A 14,938-nucleotide genomic window follows, 5' to 3' on the forward strand; every position below is an offset into this window, starting at 1 on the left:
GCTCGCTGGAGGCATTGCTGCTTACAGTAGAGCAGCAGTAGTCTAGATTATGATGAAGGCAAAGCCATAAGTGGGGGAGAGCTGGGCGCAGGGTGTAATGCAGACTGGCATTGTAATGTGGTTAAATAAGTTCATGGAGAATGTGTTTTTGGTCATTGTCTCATTTTCTCTTAGCTGGATATGTCATTTTATTGGTGGAGGGGACGACAAACAGAAAGAATTCTCAATAGCAACTCCTGAAGGGGACACCAAGGGTGGCTTGAGGCGTAGATATAAATACACAGACGCTGTGTTGTCTGTTGTTCTCTATCTAAGATGATACGTTGGTGCATCCACCAAGTTAGAGCGATCAAGATCCACTTCTCAACATATATATCTCTATTGAAACATGATTAAATTGACCACCACTTCCTTCTTATCCAACTGGTTTTCACTAAATGAAGTGGAGCTTTGTGGTTCACTGTCCACAATCACACAAATCAGCAAACCTTTAAATATTATATACATTTTATTGTGATTTTTGCTGTTCTACTTAGTGGTGATTGACACAGCCTCTCTCCACTAATCACATTTAGTTTGATTTTGGTTCATTTGTTGGTGAGACAATTTGTCGGCTTCAAATAACATAGAACTGTATTAACTTAATCACATTTGTATCATTTTAGCCGACTTTTCTAGGCAATGCTAAAATCAGATCTCAGTCCATTAGTTACCCCTGCCTATGGGGTAAGCTGTGTCATTTGCACTTGGCTAAACTACTCAAAACTGCATTTTTATACCAGAGATACGTACGCTTATTGATCTTTCTCATTATTTTATTAATGATTGAGCATGAACTACAATCTCATCCTGTCTATTTTGCCAGATAAAAAAAGCTTTAAATTTCCTTCCATTTTCACATTTGAATCAATTTTAGGTGTTTTTATACTTTCCGAGCAGAATTTTAAAGGGTGCATTCATATTTTAAGCTGTAAGTCAATTAAATGACTTCAAAGCTTCTTTTCTCTGTGACTTCATTCATGAAATGTATTATATTAATGTTTGCAGGGAGCTTTTGATCTATCCAAATGTCAAAATGATAGGTTCAATAATGTAGGCTTTCCTGCATGTTAAATTAATCTATTCTGTTCATCAGCCAGGTTTGAATGAAGGTGAAATCCAAAAAGCATTTGGCTGAATGTGTATAAAGTAATGGCTATCTACGAGTCAAGGCTGTTAAAAAAAGATGATTTATGCATTATGATCTTTTATAATATTACAACACACAAACGTCATTTTGTGTGGCTTCTATGCGTGTACATATGTGTCTCTAACACCTGTATCAAAGCAGGTTCCACTGAAAATCAGTCAGCAAAGCAACACTATGAAGCCTGGCTTCTTCAAGGAACTGAAGGAGGATATGAAGGTGCTAAATATTAATGGATGCCATAAAACCCTTGGCTTACCTTGCAGCATTTGGAAGAGCTGATTAAACGTATCAAGAATTCTTGTAAAGCCAACCAATAGAGAGTTATTGGATGTTTCCCTGTCAGGATGGAAGGTTAAAGGGATATTGTTCCAGATTATATGATTATATGTGTTTTTTTTTTTTTAAATTGCACCAGTTTTATAAGGGCTTGTTCCTTTATATACTATATGCTCTGCAGTATATGGTTCAGAACTATTCTTATATGCGATATGATCTGCAGTATATGGTTCAGAACTATTCTTATATGCGATATGATCTGCAGTGTATGGTTCAGAACTATTCTTATATACTGTATGATCTGCAGTATATGGTTCAGAAGTATTCTTATATGCGATATGATCTGCAGTATATGGTTCAGAACTATTCTTATATGCTATATGCTCTGCAGTATATGGTCCAGAACTATTCTTATATACTATATGCTCTGCAGTATATGGTTCAGAACTATTCTTATATACTATATGCTCTGCAGTATATGGTTCAGAACTATTCTTATATGCGATATGATCTGCAGTATATGGTTCAGAACTATTCTTATATGCTATATGCTCTGCAGTATATGGTTCAGAACTATTCTTATATACTATATGCTCTGCAGTATATGGTTCAGAACTATTCTTATATGCTATATGCTCTGCAGTATATGGTTCAGAACTATTCTTATATACTATATGCTCTGCAGTATATGGTTCAGAACTATTCTTATATGCTATATGCTCTGCAGTATATGGTTCAGAACTATTCTTATATACTATATGCTCTGCAGTATATGGTTCAGAAGTATTCTTATATGCTATATGCTCTGCAGTATATGGTTCAGAACTATTCTTATATGCGATATGATCTGCAGTATATGGTTCAGAACTATTCTTATATGCGATATGATCTGCAGCATATGGTTCAGAAGTATTCTTATATGCGATATGATCTGCAGTATATGGTTCAGAACTATTCTTATATGCGATATGATCTGCAGTATATGGTTCAGAAGTATTCTTATATGCGATATGATCTGCAGTATATGGTCCAGAACTATTCTTATATGCGATATGATCTGCAGTATATAGTTCAGAACTATTCTTATATACTATATGCTCTGCAGTATATGGTTCAGAACTATTCTTATATGCGATATGATCTGCAGTATATGGTTCAGAACTATTCTTATATGCGATATGATCTGCAGTATATGGTTCAGAACTATTCTTATATACTATATGCTCTGCAGTATATGGTTCAGAACTATTCTTATATGCGATATGATCTGCAGTATATGGTTCAGAAGTATTCTTATATGCGATATGATCTGCAGTATATGGTTCAGAACTATTCTTATATACTATATGCTCTGCAGTATATGGTTCAGAACTATTCTTATATGCGATATGATCTGCAGTATATGGTTCAGAACTATTCTTATATGCGATATGATCTGCAGTATATGGTTCAGAACTATTCTTATATGCTATATGCTCTGCAGTATATGGTTCAGAACTATTCTTATATGCGATATGATCTGCAGTATATGGTTCAGAACTATTCTTATATACTATATGCTCTGCAGTATATGGTTCAGAACTATTCTTATATGCGATATGATCTGCAGTGTATGGTTCAGAACTATTCTTATATACTGTATGATCTGCAGTATATGGTCCAGAACTATTCTTATATGCTATATGCTCTGCAGTATATGGTCCAGAACTATTCTTATATACTATATGCTCTGCAGTATATGGTTCAGAACTATTCTTATATGCGATATGATCTGCAGTATATGGTTCAGAACTATTCTTATATGCGATATGATCTGCAGTATATGGTTCAGAACTATTCTTATATGCTATATGCTCTGCAGTATATGGTCCAGAACTATTCTTATATACTATATGCTCTGCAGTATATGGTTCAGAACTATTCTTATATGCTATATGCTCTGCAGTATATGGTTCAGAACTATTCTTATATGCGATATGATCTGCAGTATATGGTTCAGAACTATTCTTATATACTATATGCTCTGCAGTATATGGTTCAGAAGTATTCTTATATACTATATGCTCTGCAGTATATGGTTCAGAACTATTCTTATATGCGATATGCTCTGCAGTATATGGTTCAGAACTATTCTTATATACTATATGCTCTGCAGTATATGGTTCAGAACTATTCTTATATACTATATGCTCTGCAGTATATGGTTCAGAACTATTCTTATATACTATATGCTCTGCAGTATATGGTTCAGAACTATTCTTATATGCGATATGATCTGCAGTATATGGTTCAGAACTATTCTTATATGCGATATGATCTGCAGTATATGGTTCAGAACTATTCTTATATACTATATGCTCTGCAGTATATGGTTCAGAACTATTCTTATATGCGATATGATCTGCAGTATATGGTTCAGAACTATTCTTATATACTATATGCTCTGCAGTATATGGTTCAGAACTATTCTTATATGCGATATGCTCTGCAGTATATGGTTCAGAACTATTCTTATATACTATATGCTCTGCAGTATATGGTTCAGAACTATTCTTATATGCTATATGCTCTGCAGTATATGGTTCAGAACTATTCTTATATGCGATATGATCTGCAGCATATGGTCGAGAACTATTCTTATATGCGATATGATCTGCAGTATATGGTTCAGAACTATTCTTATATACTATATGCTCTGCAGTATATGGTTCAGAACTATTCTTATATGCTATATGCTCTGCAGTATATGGTTCAGAACTATTCTTATATACTATATGCTCTGCAGTATATGGTTCAGAAGTATTCTTATATGCTATATGCTCTGCAGTATATGGTTCAGAACTATTCTTATATGCGATATGATCTGCAGTATATGGTTCAGAACTATTCTTATATGCGATATGATCTGCAGCATATGGTTCAGAAGTATTCTTATATGCGATATGATCTGCAGTATATGGTTCAGAACTATTCTTATATGCGATATGATCTGCAGTATATGGTTCAGAAGTATTCTTATATGCGATATGATCTGCAGTATATGGTCCAGAACTATTCTTATATGCGATATGATCTGCAGTATATGGTTCAGAACTATTCTTATATGCGATATGATCTGCAGCATATGGTTCAGAAGTATTCTTATATGCGATATGATCTGCAGTATATGGTTCAGAAGTATTCTTATATGCGATATGATCTGCAGTATATGGTTCAGAAGTATTCTTATATGCGATATGATCTGCAGTATATGGTTCAGAACTATTCTTATATACTATATGCTCTGCAGTATATGGTTCAGAAGTATTCTTATATACTATATGCTCTGCAGTATATGGTTCAGAACTATTCTTATATGCAATATGATCTGCAGTATATGGTTCAGAACTATTCTTATATACTATATGCTCTGCAGTATATGGTTCAGAACTATTCTTATATGCTATATGCTCTGCAGTATATGGTTCAGAACTATTCTTATATACTATATGCTCTGCAGTATATGGTTCAGAACTATTCTTATATGCGATATGATCTGCAGTATATGGTTCAGAACTATTCTTATATGCGATATGATCTGCAGTATATAGTTCAGAACTATTCTTATATACTATATGCTCTGCAGTATATGGTTCAGAACTATTCTTATATGCGATATGATCTGCAGTATATGGTTCAGAACTATTCTTATATACTATATGCTCTGCAGTATATGGTTCAGAACTATTCTTATATGCGATATGATCTGCAGTATATGGTTCAGAACTATTCTTATATGCGATATGATCTGCAGTATATGGTTCAGAACTATTCTTATATACTATATGCTCTGCAGTATATGGTTCAGAACTATTCTTATATGCGATATGATCTGCAGTATATGGTTCAGAACTATTCTTATATGCGATATGATCTGCAGTATATGGTTCAGAACTATTCTTATATGCTATATGCTCTGCAGTATATGGTTCAGAACTATTCTTATATGCGATATGATCTGCAGCATATGGTTCAGAACTATTCTTATATACTATATGCTCTGCAGTATATGGTTCAGAACTATTCTTACATGCGATATGATCTGCAGTGTATGGTTCAGAACTATTCTTATATACTGTATGATCTGCAGTATATGGTCCAGAACTATTCTTATATGCTATATGCTCTGCAGTATATGGTCCAGAACTATTCTTATATACTATATGCTCTGCAGTATATGGTTCAGAACTATTCTTATATGCGATATGATCTGCAGTATATGGTTCAGAACTATTCTTATATGCGATATGATCTGCAGTATATGGTTCAGAACTATTCTTATATGCTATATGATCTGCAGTATATGGTCCAGAACTATTCTTATATACTATATGCTCTGCAGTATATGGTTCAGAACTATTCTTATATGCTATATGCTCTGCAGTATATGGTTCAGAACTATTCTTATATGCTATATGATCTGCAGTATATGGTTCAGAACTATTCTTATATACTATATGCTCTGCAGTATATGGTTCAGAAGTATTCTTATATACTATATGCTCTGCAGTATATGGTTCAGAACTATTCTTATATGCGATATGCTCTGCAGTATATGGTTCAGAACTATTCTTATATACTATATGCTCTGCAGTATATGGTTCAGAACTATTCTTATATACTATATGCTCTGCAGTATATGGTTCAGAACTATTCTTATATACTATATGCTCTGCAGTATATGGTTCAGAACTATTCTTATATGCGATATGATCTGCAGTATATGGTTCAGAACTATTCTTATATGCTATATGATCTGCAGTATATGGTTCAGAACTATTCTTATATACTATATGATCTGCAGTATATGGTTCAGAACTATTCTTATATGCGATATGATCTGCAGTATATGGTTCAGAACTATTCTTATATACTATATGCTCTGCAGTATATGGTTCAGAACTATTCTTATATGCGATATGATCTGCAGTATATGGTTCAGAACTATTCTTATATACTATATGCTCTGCAGTATATGGTTCAGAACTATTCTTATATGCGATATGATCTGCAGTATATGGTTCAGAACTATTCTTATATGCGATATGATCTGCAGTATATAGTTCAGAACTATTCTTATATACTATATGCTCTGCAGTATATGGTTCAGAACTATTCTTATATGCGATATGATCTGCAGTATATGGTTCAGAACTATTCTTATATACTATATGCTCTGCAGTATATGGTTCAGAACTATTCTTATATGCGATATGCTCTGCAGTATATGGTTCAGAACTATTCTTATATGCGATATGATCTGCAGTATATGGTTCAGAACTATTCTTATATACTATATGCTCTGCAGTATATGGTTCAGAACTATTCTTATATGCGATATGATCTGCAGTATATGGTTCAGAACTATTCTTATATGCGATATGATCTGCAGTATATGGTTCAGAACTATTCTTATATGCTATATGCTCTGCAGTATATGGTTCAGAACTATTCTTATATGCGATATGATCTGCAGCATATGGTTCAGAACTATTCTTATATACTATATGCTCTGCAGTATATGGTTCAGAACTATTCTTACATGCGATATGATCTGCAGTGTATGGTTCAGAACTATTCTTATATACTGTATGATCTGCAGTATATGGTCCAGAACTATTCTTATATGCTATATGCTCTGCAGTATATGGTCCAGAACTATTCTTATATACTATATGCTCTGCAGTATATGGTTCAGAACTATTCTTATATGCGATATGATCTGCAGTATATGGTTCAGAACTATTCTTATATGCGATATGATCTGCAGTATATGGTTCAGAACTATTCTTATATGCTATATGATCTGCAGTATATGGTCCAGAACTATTCTTATATACTATATGCTCTGCAGTATATGGTTCAGAACTATTCTTATATACTATATGCTCTGCAGTATATGGTTCAGAACTATTCTTATATGCGATATGATCTGCAGTATATGGTTCAGAACTATTCTTATATGCGATATGATCTGCAGCATATGGTTCAGAACTATTCTTATATACTATATGCTCTGCAGTATATGGTTCAGAACTATTCTTACATGCGATATGATCTGCAGTGTATGGTTCAGAACTATTCTTATATACTGTATGATCTGCAGTATATGGTCCAGAACTATTCTTATATGCTATATGCTCTGCAGTATATGGTCCAGAACTATTCTTATATACTATATGCTCTGCAGTATATGGTTCAGAACTATTCTTATATGCGATATGATCTGCAGTATATGGTTCAGAACTATTCTTATATGCGATATGATCTGCAGTATATGGTTCAGAACTATTCTTATATGCTATATGATCTGCAGTATATGGTCCAGAACTATTCTTATATACTATATGCTCTGCAGTATATGGTTCAGAACTATTCTTATATGCTATATGCTCTGCAGTATATGGTTCAGAACTATTCTTATATGCTATATGATCTGCAGTATATGGTTCAGAACTATTCTTATATACTATATGCTCTGCAGTATATGGTTCAGAAGTATTCTTATATACTATATGCTCTGCAGTATATGGTTCAGAACTATTCTTATATGCGATATGCTCTGCAGTATATGGTTCAGAACTATTCTTATATACTATATGCTCTGCAGTATATGGTTCAGAACTATTCTTATATACTATATGCTCTGCAGTATATGGTTCAGAACTATTCTTATATACTATATGCTCTGCAGTATATGGTTCAGAACTATTCTTATATGCGATATGATCTGCAGTATATGGTTCAGAACTATTCTTATATGCGATATGATCTGCAGTATATGGTTCAGAACTATTCTTATATACTATATGCTCTGCAGTATATGGTTCAGAACTATTCTTATATGCGATATGATCTGCAGTATATGGTTCAGAACTATTCTTATATACTATATGCTCTGCAGTATATGGTTCAGAACTATTCTTATATGCGATATGATCTGCAGTATATGGTTCAGAACTATTCTTATATACTATATGCTCTGCAGTATATGGTTCAGAACTATTCTTATATGCGATATGATCTGCAGTATATGGTTCAGAACTATTCTTATATGCGATATGATCTGCAGTATATAGTTCAGAACTATTCTTATATACTATATGCTCTGCAGTATATGGTTCAGAACTATTCTTATATGCGATATGATCTGCAGTATATGGTTCAGAACTATTCTTATATACTATATGCTCTGCAGTATATGGTTCAGAACTATTCTTATATGCGATATGATCTGCAGTATATGGTTCAGAACTATTCTTATATGCGATATGATCTGCAGTATATGGTTCAGAACTATTCTTATATACTATATGCTCTGCAGTATATGGTTCAGAACTATTCTTATATGCGATATGATCTGCAGTATATGGTTCAGAACTATTCTTATATGCGATATGATCTGCAGTATATGGTTCAGAACTATTCTTATATGCTATATGCTCTGCAGTATATGGTTCAGAACTATTCTTATATGCGATATGATCTGCAGCATATGGTTCAGAACTATTCTTATATACTATATGCTCTGCAGTATATGGTTCAGAACTATTCTTACATGCGATATGATCTGCAGTGTATGGTTCAGAACTATTCTTATATACTGTATGATCTGCAGTATATGGTCCAGAACTATTCTTATATGCTATATGCTCTGCAGTATATGGTCCAGAACTATTCTTATATACTATATGCTCTGCAGTATATGGTTCAGAACTATTCTTATATGCGATATGATCTGCAGTATATGGTTCAGAACTATTCTTATATGCGATATGATCTGCAGTATATGGTTCAGAACTATTCTTATATGCTATATGATCTGCAGTATATGGTCCAGAACTATTCTTATATACTATATGCTCTGCAGTATATGGTTCAGAACTATTCTTATATGCTATATGCTCTGCAGTATATGGTTCAGAACTATTCTTATATGCTATATGATCTGCAGTATATGGTTCAGAACTATTCTTATATACTATATGCTCTGCAGTATATGGTTCAGAAGTATTCTTATATACTATATGCTCTGCAGTATATGGTTCAGAACTATTCTTATATGCGATATGCTCTGCAGTATATGGTTCAGAACTATTCTTATATACTATATGCTCTGCAGTATATGGTTCAGAACTATTCTTATATACTATATGCTCTGCAGTATATGGTTCAGAACTATTCTTATATACTATATGCTCTGCAGTATATGGTTCAGAACTATTCTTATATGCGATATGATCTGCAGTATATGGTTCAGAACTATTCTTATATGCGATATGATCTGCAGTATATGGTTCAGAACTATTCTTATATACTATATGCTCTGCAGTATATGGTTCAGAAGTATTCTTATATGCTATATGCTCTGCAGTATATGGTTCAGAACTATTCTTATATACTATATGCTCTGCAGTATATGGTTCAGAACTATTCTTATATGCGATATGATCTGCAGTATATGGTTCAGAACTATTCTTATATACTATATGCTCTGCAGTATATGGTTCAGAACTATTCTTATATGCGATATGATCTGCAGTATATGGCTCAGAACTATTCTTATATGCGATATGATCTGCAGTATATGGTTCAGAACTATTCTTATATACTATATGCTCTGCAGTATATGGTTCAGAACTATTCTTATATGCGATATGATCTGCAGTATATGGTTCAGAACTATTCTTATATGCGATATGATCTGCAGTATATGGTTCAGAACTATTCTTATATACTATATGCTCTGCAGTATATGGTTCAGAACTATTCTTATATGCGATATGATCTGCAGTGTATGGTTCAGAACTATTCTTATATACTGTATGATCTGCAGTATATGGTTCAGAAGTATTCTTATATGCGATATGATCTGCAGTATATGGTTCAGAACTATTCTTATATGCTATATGCTCTGCAGTATATGGTCCAGAACTATTCTTATATACTATATGCTCTGCAGTATATGGTTCAGAACTATTCTTATATGCTATATGCTCTGCAGCATATGGTTCAGAACTATTCTTATATGCGATATGATCTGCAGCATATGGTTCAGAACTATTCTTATATACTATATGCTCTGCAGTATATGGTTCAGAACTATTCTTATATGCTATATGCTCTGCAGTATATGGTCCAGAACTATTCTTATATACTATATGCTCTGCAGTATATGGTTCAGAACTATTCTTATATGCTATATGCTCTGCAGCATATGGTTCAGAACTATTCTTATATGCTATATGCTCTGCAGCATATGGTTCAGAACTATTCTTATATGCGATATGATCTGCAGCATATGGTTCAGAACTATTCTTATATGCTATATGCTCTGCAGTATATGGTTCAGAAGTATCCTTATATACTATATGCTCTGCAGTATATGGTTCAGAACTATTCTTATATACTATATGCTCTGCAGTATATGGTTCAGAACTTTTCTTATATGCTATATGATCTGCAGTATATGGTTCAGAACTATTCTTATATGCGATATGATCTGCAGTATATGGTTCAGAACTATTCCTATATGCGATATGATCTGCAGTATATGGTTCAGAACTATTCTTATATGCGATATGCTCTGCAGTATATGGTTCAGAACTATTCTTATATGCGATATGATCTGCAGTATATGGTTCAGAACTATTCTTATATACTATATGCTCTGCAGTATATGGTTCAGAACTATTCTTATATACTATATGCTCTGCAGTATATGGTTCAGAACTTTTCTTATATGCGATATGATCTGCAGTATATGGTTCAGAACTATTCTTATATGCGATTTGATCTGCAGTATATGGTTCAGAACTATTCTTATATACTATATGCTCTGCAGTATATGGTTCAGAACTTTTCTTATATACTTTATGATCTGCAGTATATGGTTCAGAACTATTCTTATATACTATATGCTCTGCAGTATGTGGTTCAGAACTATTCTTATTATTCCTACTGATTATTCTTACAAATATTTTTTTTTGAGTGATAAGAAAAATGAATTCTCTCCATCCATGGTCTGGTGTCCAAGACAGCATGATTGGACTTTTCACTGGGTTGATTGCGTGGGCAAGACAGCACTACCCTCCCCCCATCACTCAGCATGATGCTAGATAGCTCGAGCATCAGTCATCTGACATAATGCAATTGTCAATTGTTGCTCTCCCACAAGTATGCAGAGCTATTTATTGACATTGAATAAGTGGGCGTTTCAAAGGATACAATGGTGCTTTACATGTGTAAATGTGTAATAGGCAGAGATCTAGCTAGTGGGTGAAACTGGACATGGCTAAACTGAAAAAAAAGAAAAAGAGGAACCAAAGAACTTGTTGTTTAACAATTTTGCTATATTATGTTATAGGTCAGGGATGCACAAGTCTGGTCCTGCAGTGCTGGTGTCCAGCATAGTTTGATAGTTCCTCTACTTAACACTCCCACCAAAACTGACAACTAACAGACGAGTGTAGTCATGTGTTTGAGGTCAAGGTAAATCACCGAACTGTGCTGGACACTGGCCCTCTAGGACCAAAGTTGTGCACTCCTGGCCTTTATCTTTACATGTTGCATTACATAATATAGTAAAGCTGGTGGTGGTGGAAAAAAACCTGACTACTTTTATACCACAATATGAAAACTGTTAAAAAAAAAACAGTAAATTACTGGAAAAATTGCTACAAGTAAATTTCTGTAATACAACATGTAATGATAAAGACTAGGGGGCGCACAACTCTGGTTCTGTGTCCAGCATAGTTTGGTAGTTCCTCTACTTAACACATCCACTAAACGTGGCAAGTAACAGATAAGCATAATTATGTGTCCGACGTCAAGGAAAGTCAACAAACTGTGCTGGACACTGGCTGTCTAGGACCAAAGTCGTGCACCACTGATGGAGGCTAATCAGTCTAGATGGCATTTGGTTGCAAAGGCTTGAACCTTCATGCATGCTGTTACATAGCAGTGTAAAAATCATCCTGCACAACTGCAGTGAAATGCTGGCTGCAGGGTTTCCAGGTTATGTAATATATTTCGAATTACAGTTTCTTACTATTGAATTAAAGAACATGGTAACACGTCATGAAAACTGATATAACTCTACAAAACTGTTTCTTAATGCAAATAGGCTTATTTTAAGGTTATTTTAGGTTACATTTACTTACACCAAGGATTCTTCAAGGGTTTCTTAGCAAAGATAATGGTCCCATGAATGCTCAAAGAACCATTGTGTGCTAAAATGGTTCTTTGTATGGTGAAATGGTTTTAGTGCTGTGTAGAACCGTTTTCAAAAAGGTTCAATGTAGAACCATATATGACATTCAATCTGAAGAATTATTTAAGCATAAGGCTTTTCAAATGTCCGTGGTTCTTTGTAGAACCATTGTCTTTACTAAAGAAACCTTGAAGAGCCATCTTTTTCATGAGTGTATAGAGTCAGTCACTGCTTTCTTTACAACGCTATCATACAATGGTTGAATTCTGGATGGTTGAATCATTGTGTAATATATATTTTTATTACATTGCTCATAAACTTTTGAAAACTATGAAAAATGGTGCATGGCGTAAAATCATTCAATAATTACATCTCGCTCAGCTCATAGAATTAAGTGGAGAACACCTTTTGAAAGAAGGGATTCTAAACTTTTAATCTGTTGACATTTGCATTAGTAAGTAGAAGATATGATTTTTTTCATATGAATTTGATGAAAAGGTCTTGTTTTGTTGCACAGTATTGATTTGCAGAAAGGAATAAGATCCTTTGCAGTTTAGCCTGTTTTTGGCATTTGTTGACATCAAAACTCATGAAGACTCAAACTTGATTATCATTTGAATGTAGGTATAACTTTATATGTAACTATGTAATTAACATTTGTATACTTTGGCAGCAGCAACGCTCACCCTCTACAGGTTAAAACTATTTTTTTATTCAGACATTTTCTACCTAACACTCCTTTATTTTCCACCTTGCTCTCCAAGCCGAGCTGAAGGCTGTTCACGTAGGTGTGCGTCAATCAATACCCTGTATACTAATCTTAAACCTCAGGCACAAATTACAAACCATGTCTGCAAAACAATGCACTGTATTGCCATCATTGCAAAAAACAAATTACTTGTCTCTGCACTTAATATTGGCTTATAACAGTCAGAGGTAAGCAAAAAGATTTGTTTACCTGATAAATTCTCAAGAAACAGAAAGATAGATAGATGAGTATTAACCCTCTAAGGGAAATTATTCCACTTTTTTCCTCTATCAGGTATAAACAAGAAACGAAATATTTCAAATGTATATAAAAAAGACAATAGAAAAATCCCTTTTTGTCATAAAAAATAAACATAGTCATTGAGAATGTTGTCGGAGACGGTTGTCACCAATACAGTCATCACCAACATGCAGTCAGCACCAGTTTAGTCTTCACCAATGGAGTCATTGCTGACACACAGTCATTACCAACACAGTCATTACCTACACACAGTCATCACCAATGTAATCACCAATGCACAGTCATCGCCTACAGTCATTACTAATGCACAGTCATCGCCTACAGTCATTACCAATGCACAGTCATTACCTACACACAGTCATTACCAACACAAAGTCATTATCTACACAGAGGCATGACCAAGGTGCAGCCATTCCCCACGCACAGTCATTTGCAATGCAATAATCACCAACATACAGTCATCATCAAGGCACAGTCATCACCAATAAACAGTCATCAATCACACTCACTCATCACAACACAATCATCAAGGAACAGTCATCGCCAATAAACAGTCATCAATCACACGCACTCATCACCACCACACAATCATCAAGACACAGTCATCGCCAATGAACAGTCATCAATCACATGCACTCATCACCACCACACAATCATCAAGGCACAGTCATCGCCAATGAACAGTCATCAATCACATGCACTCATCACCACCACACAATCATCAAGACACAGTCATCGCCAATGAACAGTCATCAATCACATGCACTCATCACCACCACACAATCATCAAGGCACAGTCATCGCCAATGAACAGTCATCAATCACATGCACTCATCACCACCACACAATCATCAAGGCACAGTCATCGCCAATGAACAGTCATCAATCACATGCACTCATCACCACCACACAATCATCAAGGCACAGTCATCGCCAATGAACAGTCATCAATCACATGCACTCATCACCAGCACACAATCATCAAGACACAGTCATCGCCAATGAAGAGTCATCAATCACATGCACTCATCACTACCACACAATCATCAAGGCACAGTCATCGCCAATGAAGTCATCAATCACACTCACTCATCACAACACAATCATCAAGGTACAATCACCAATGAACAGTAATTAAGCACACTCACTCATCCTCACCACACAATCATCAAGACACAGTCATAACTAACATAGTCATCATCAATGCACAGTC

Source organism: Pygocentrus nattereri, chromosome 19 (assembly GCF_015220715.1).
Source record: "Pygocentrus nattereri isolate fPygNat1 chromosome 19, fPygNat1.pri, whole genome shotgun sequence".
Taxonomy (NCBI): Eukaryota; Metazoa; Chordata; class Actinopteri; order Characiformes; family Serrasalmidae; genus Pygocentrus; species Pygocentrus nattereri.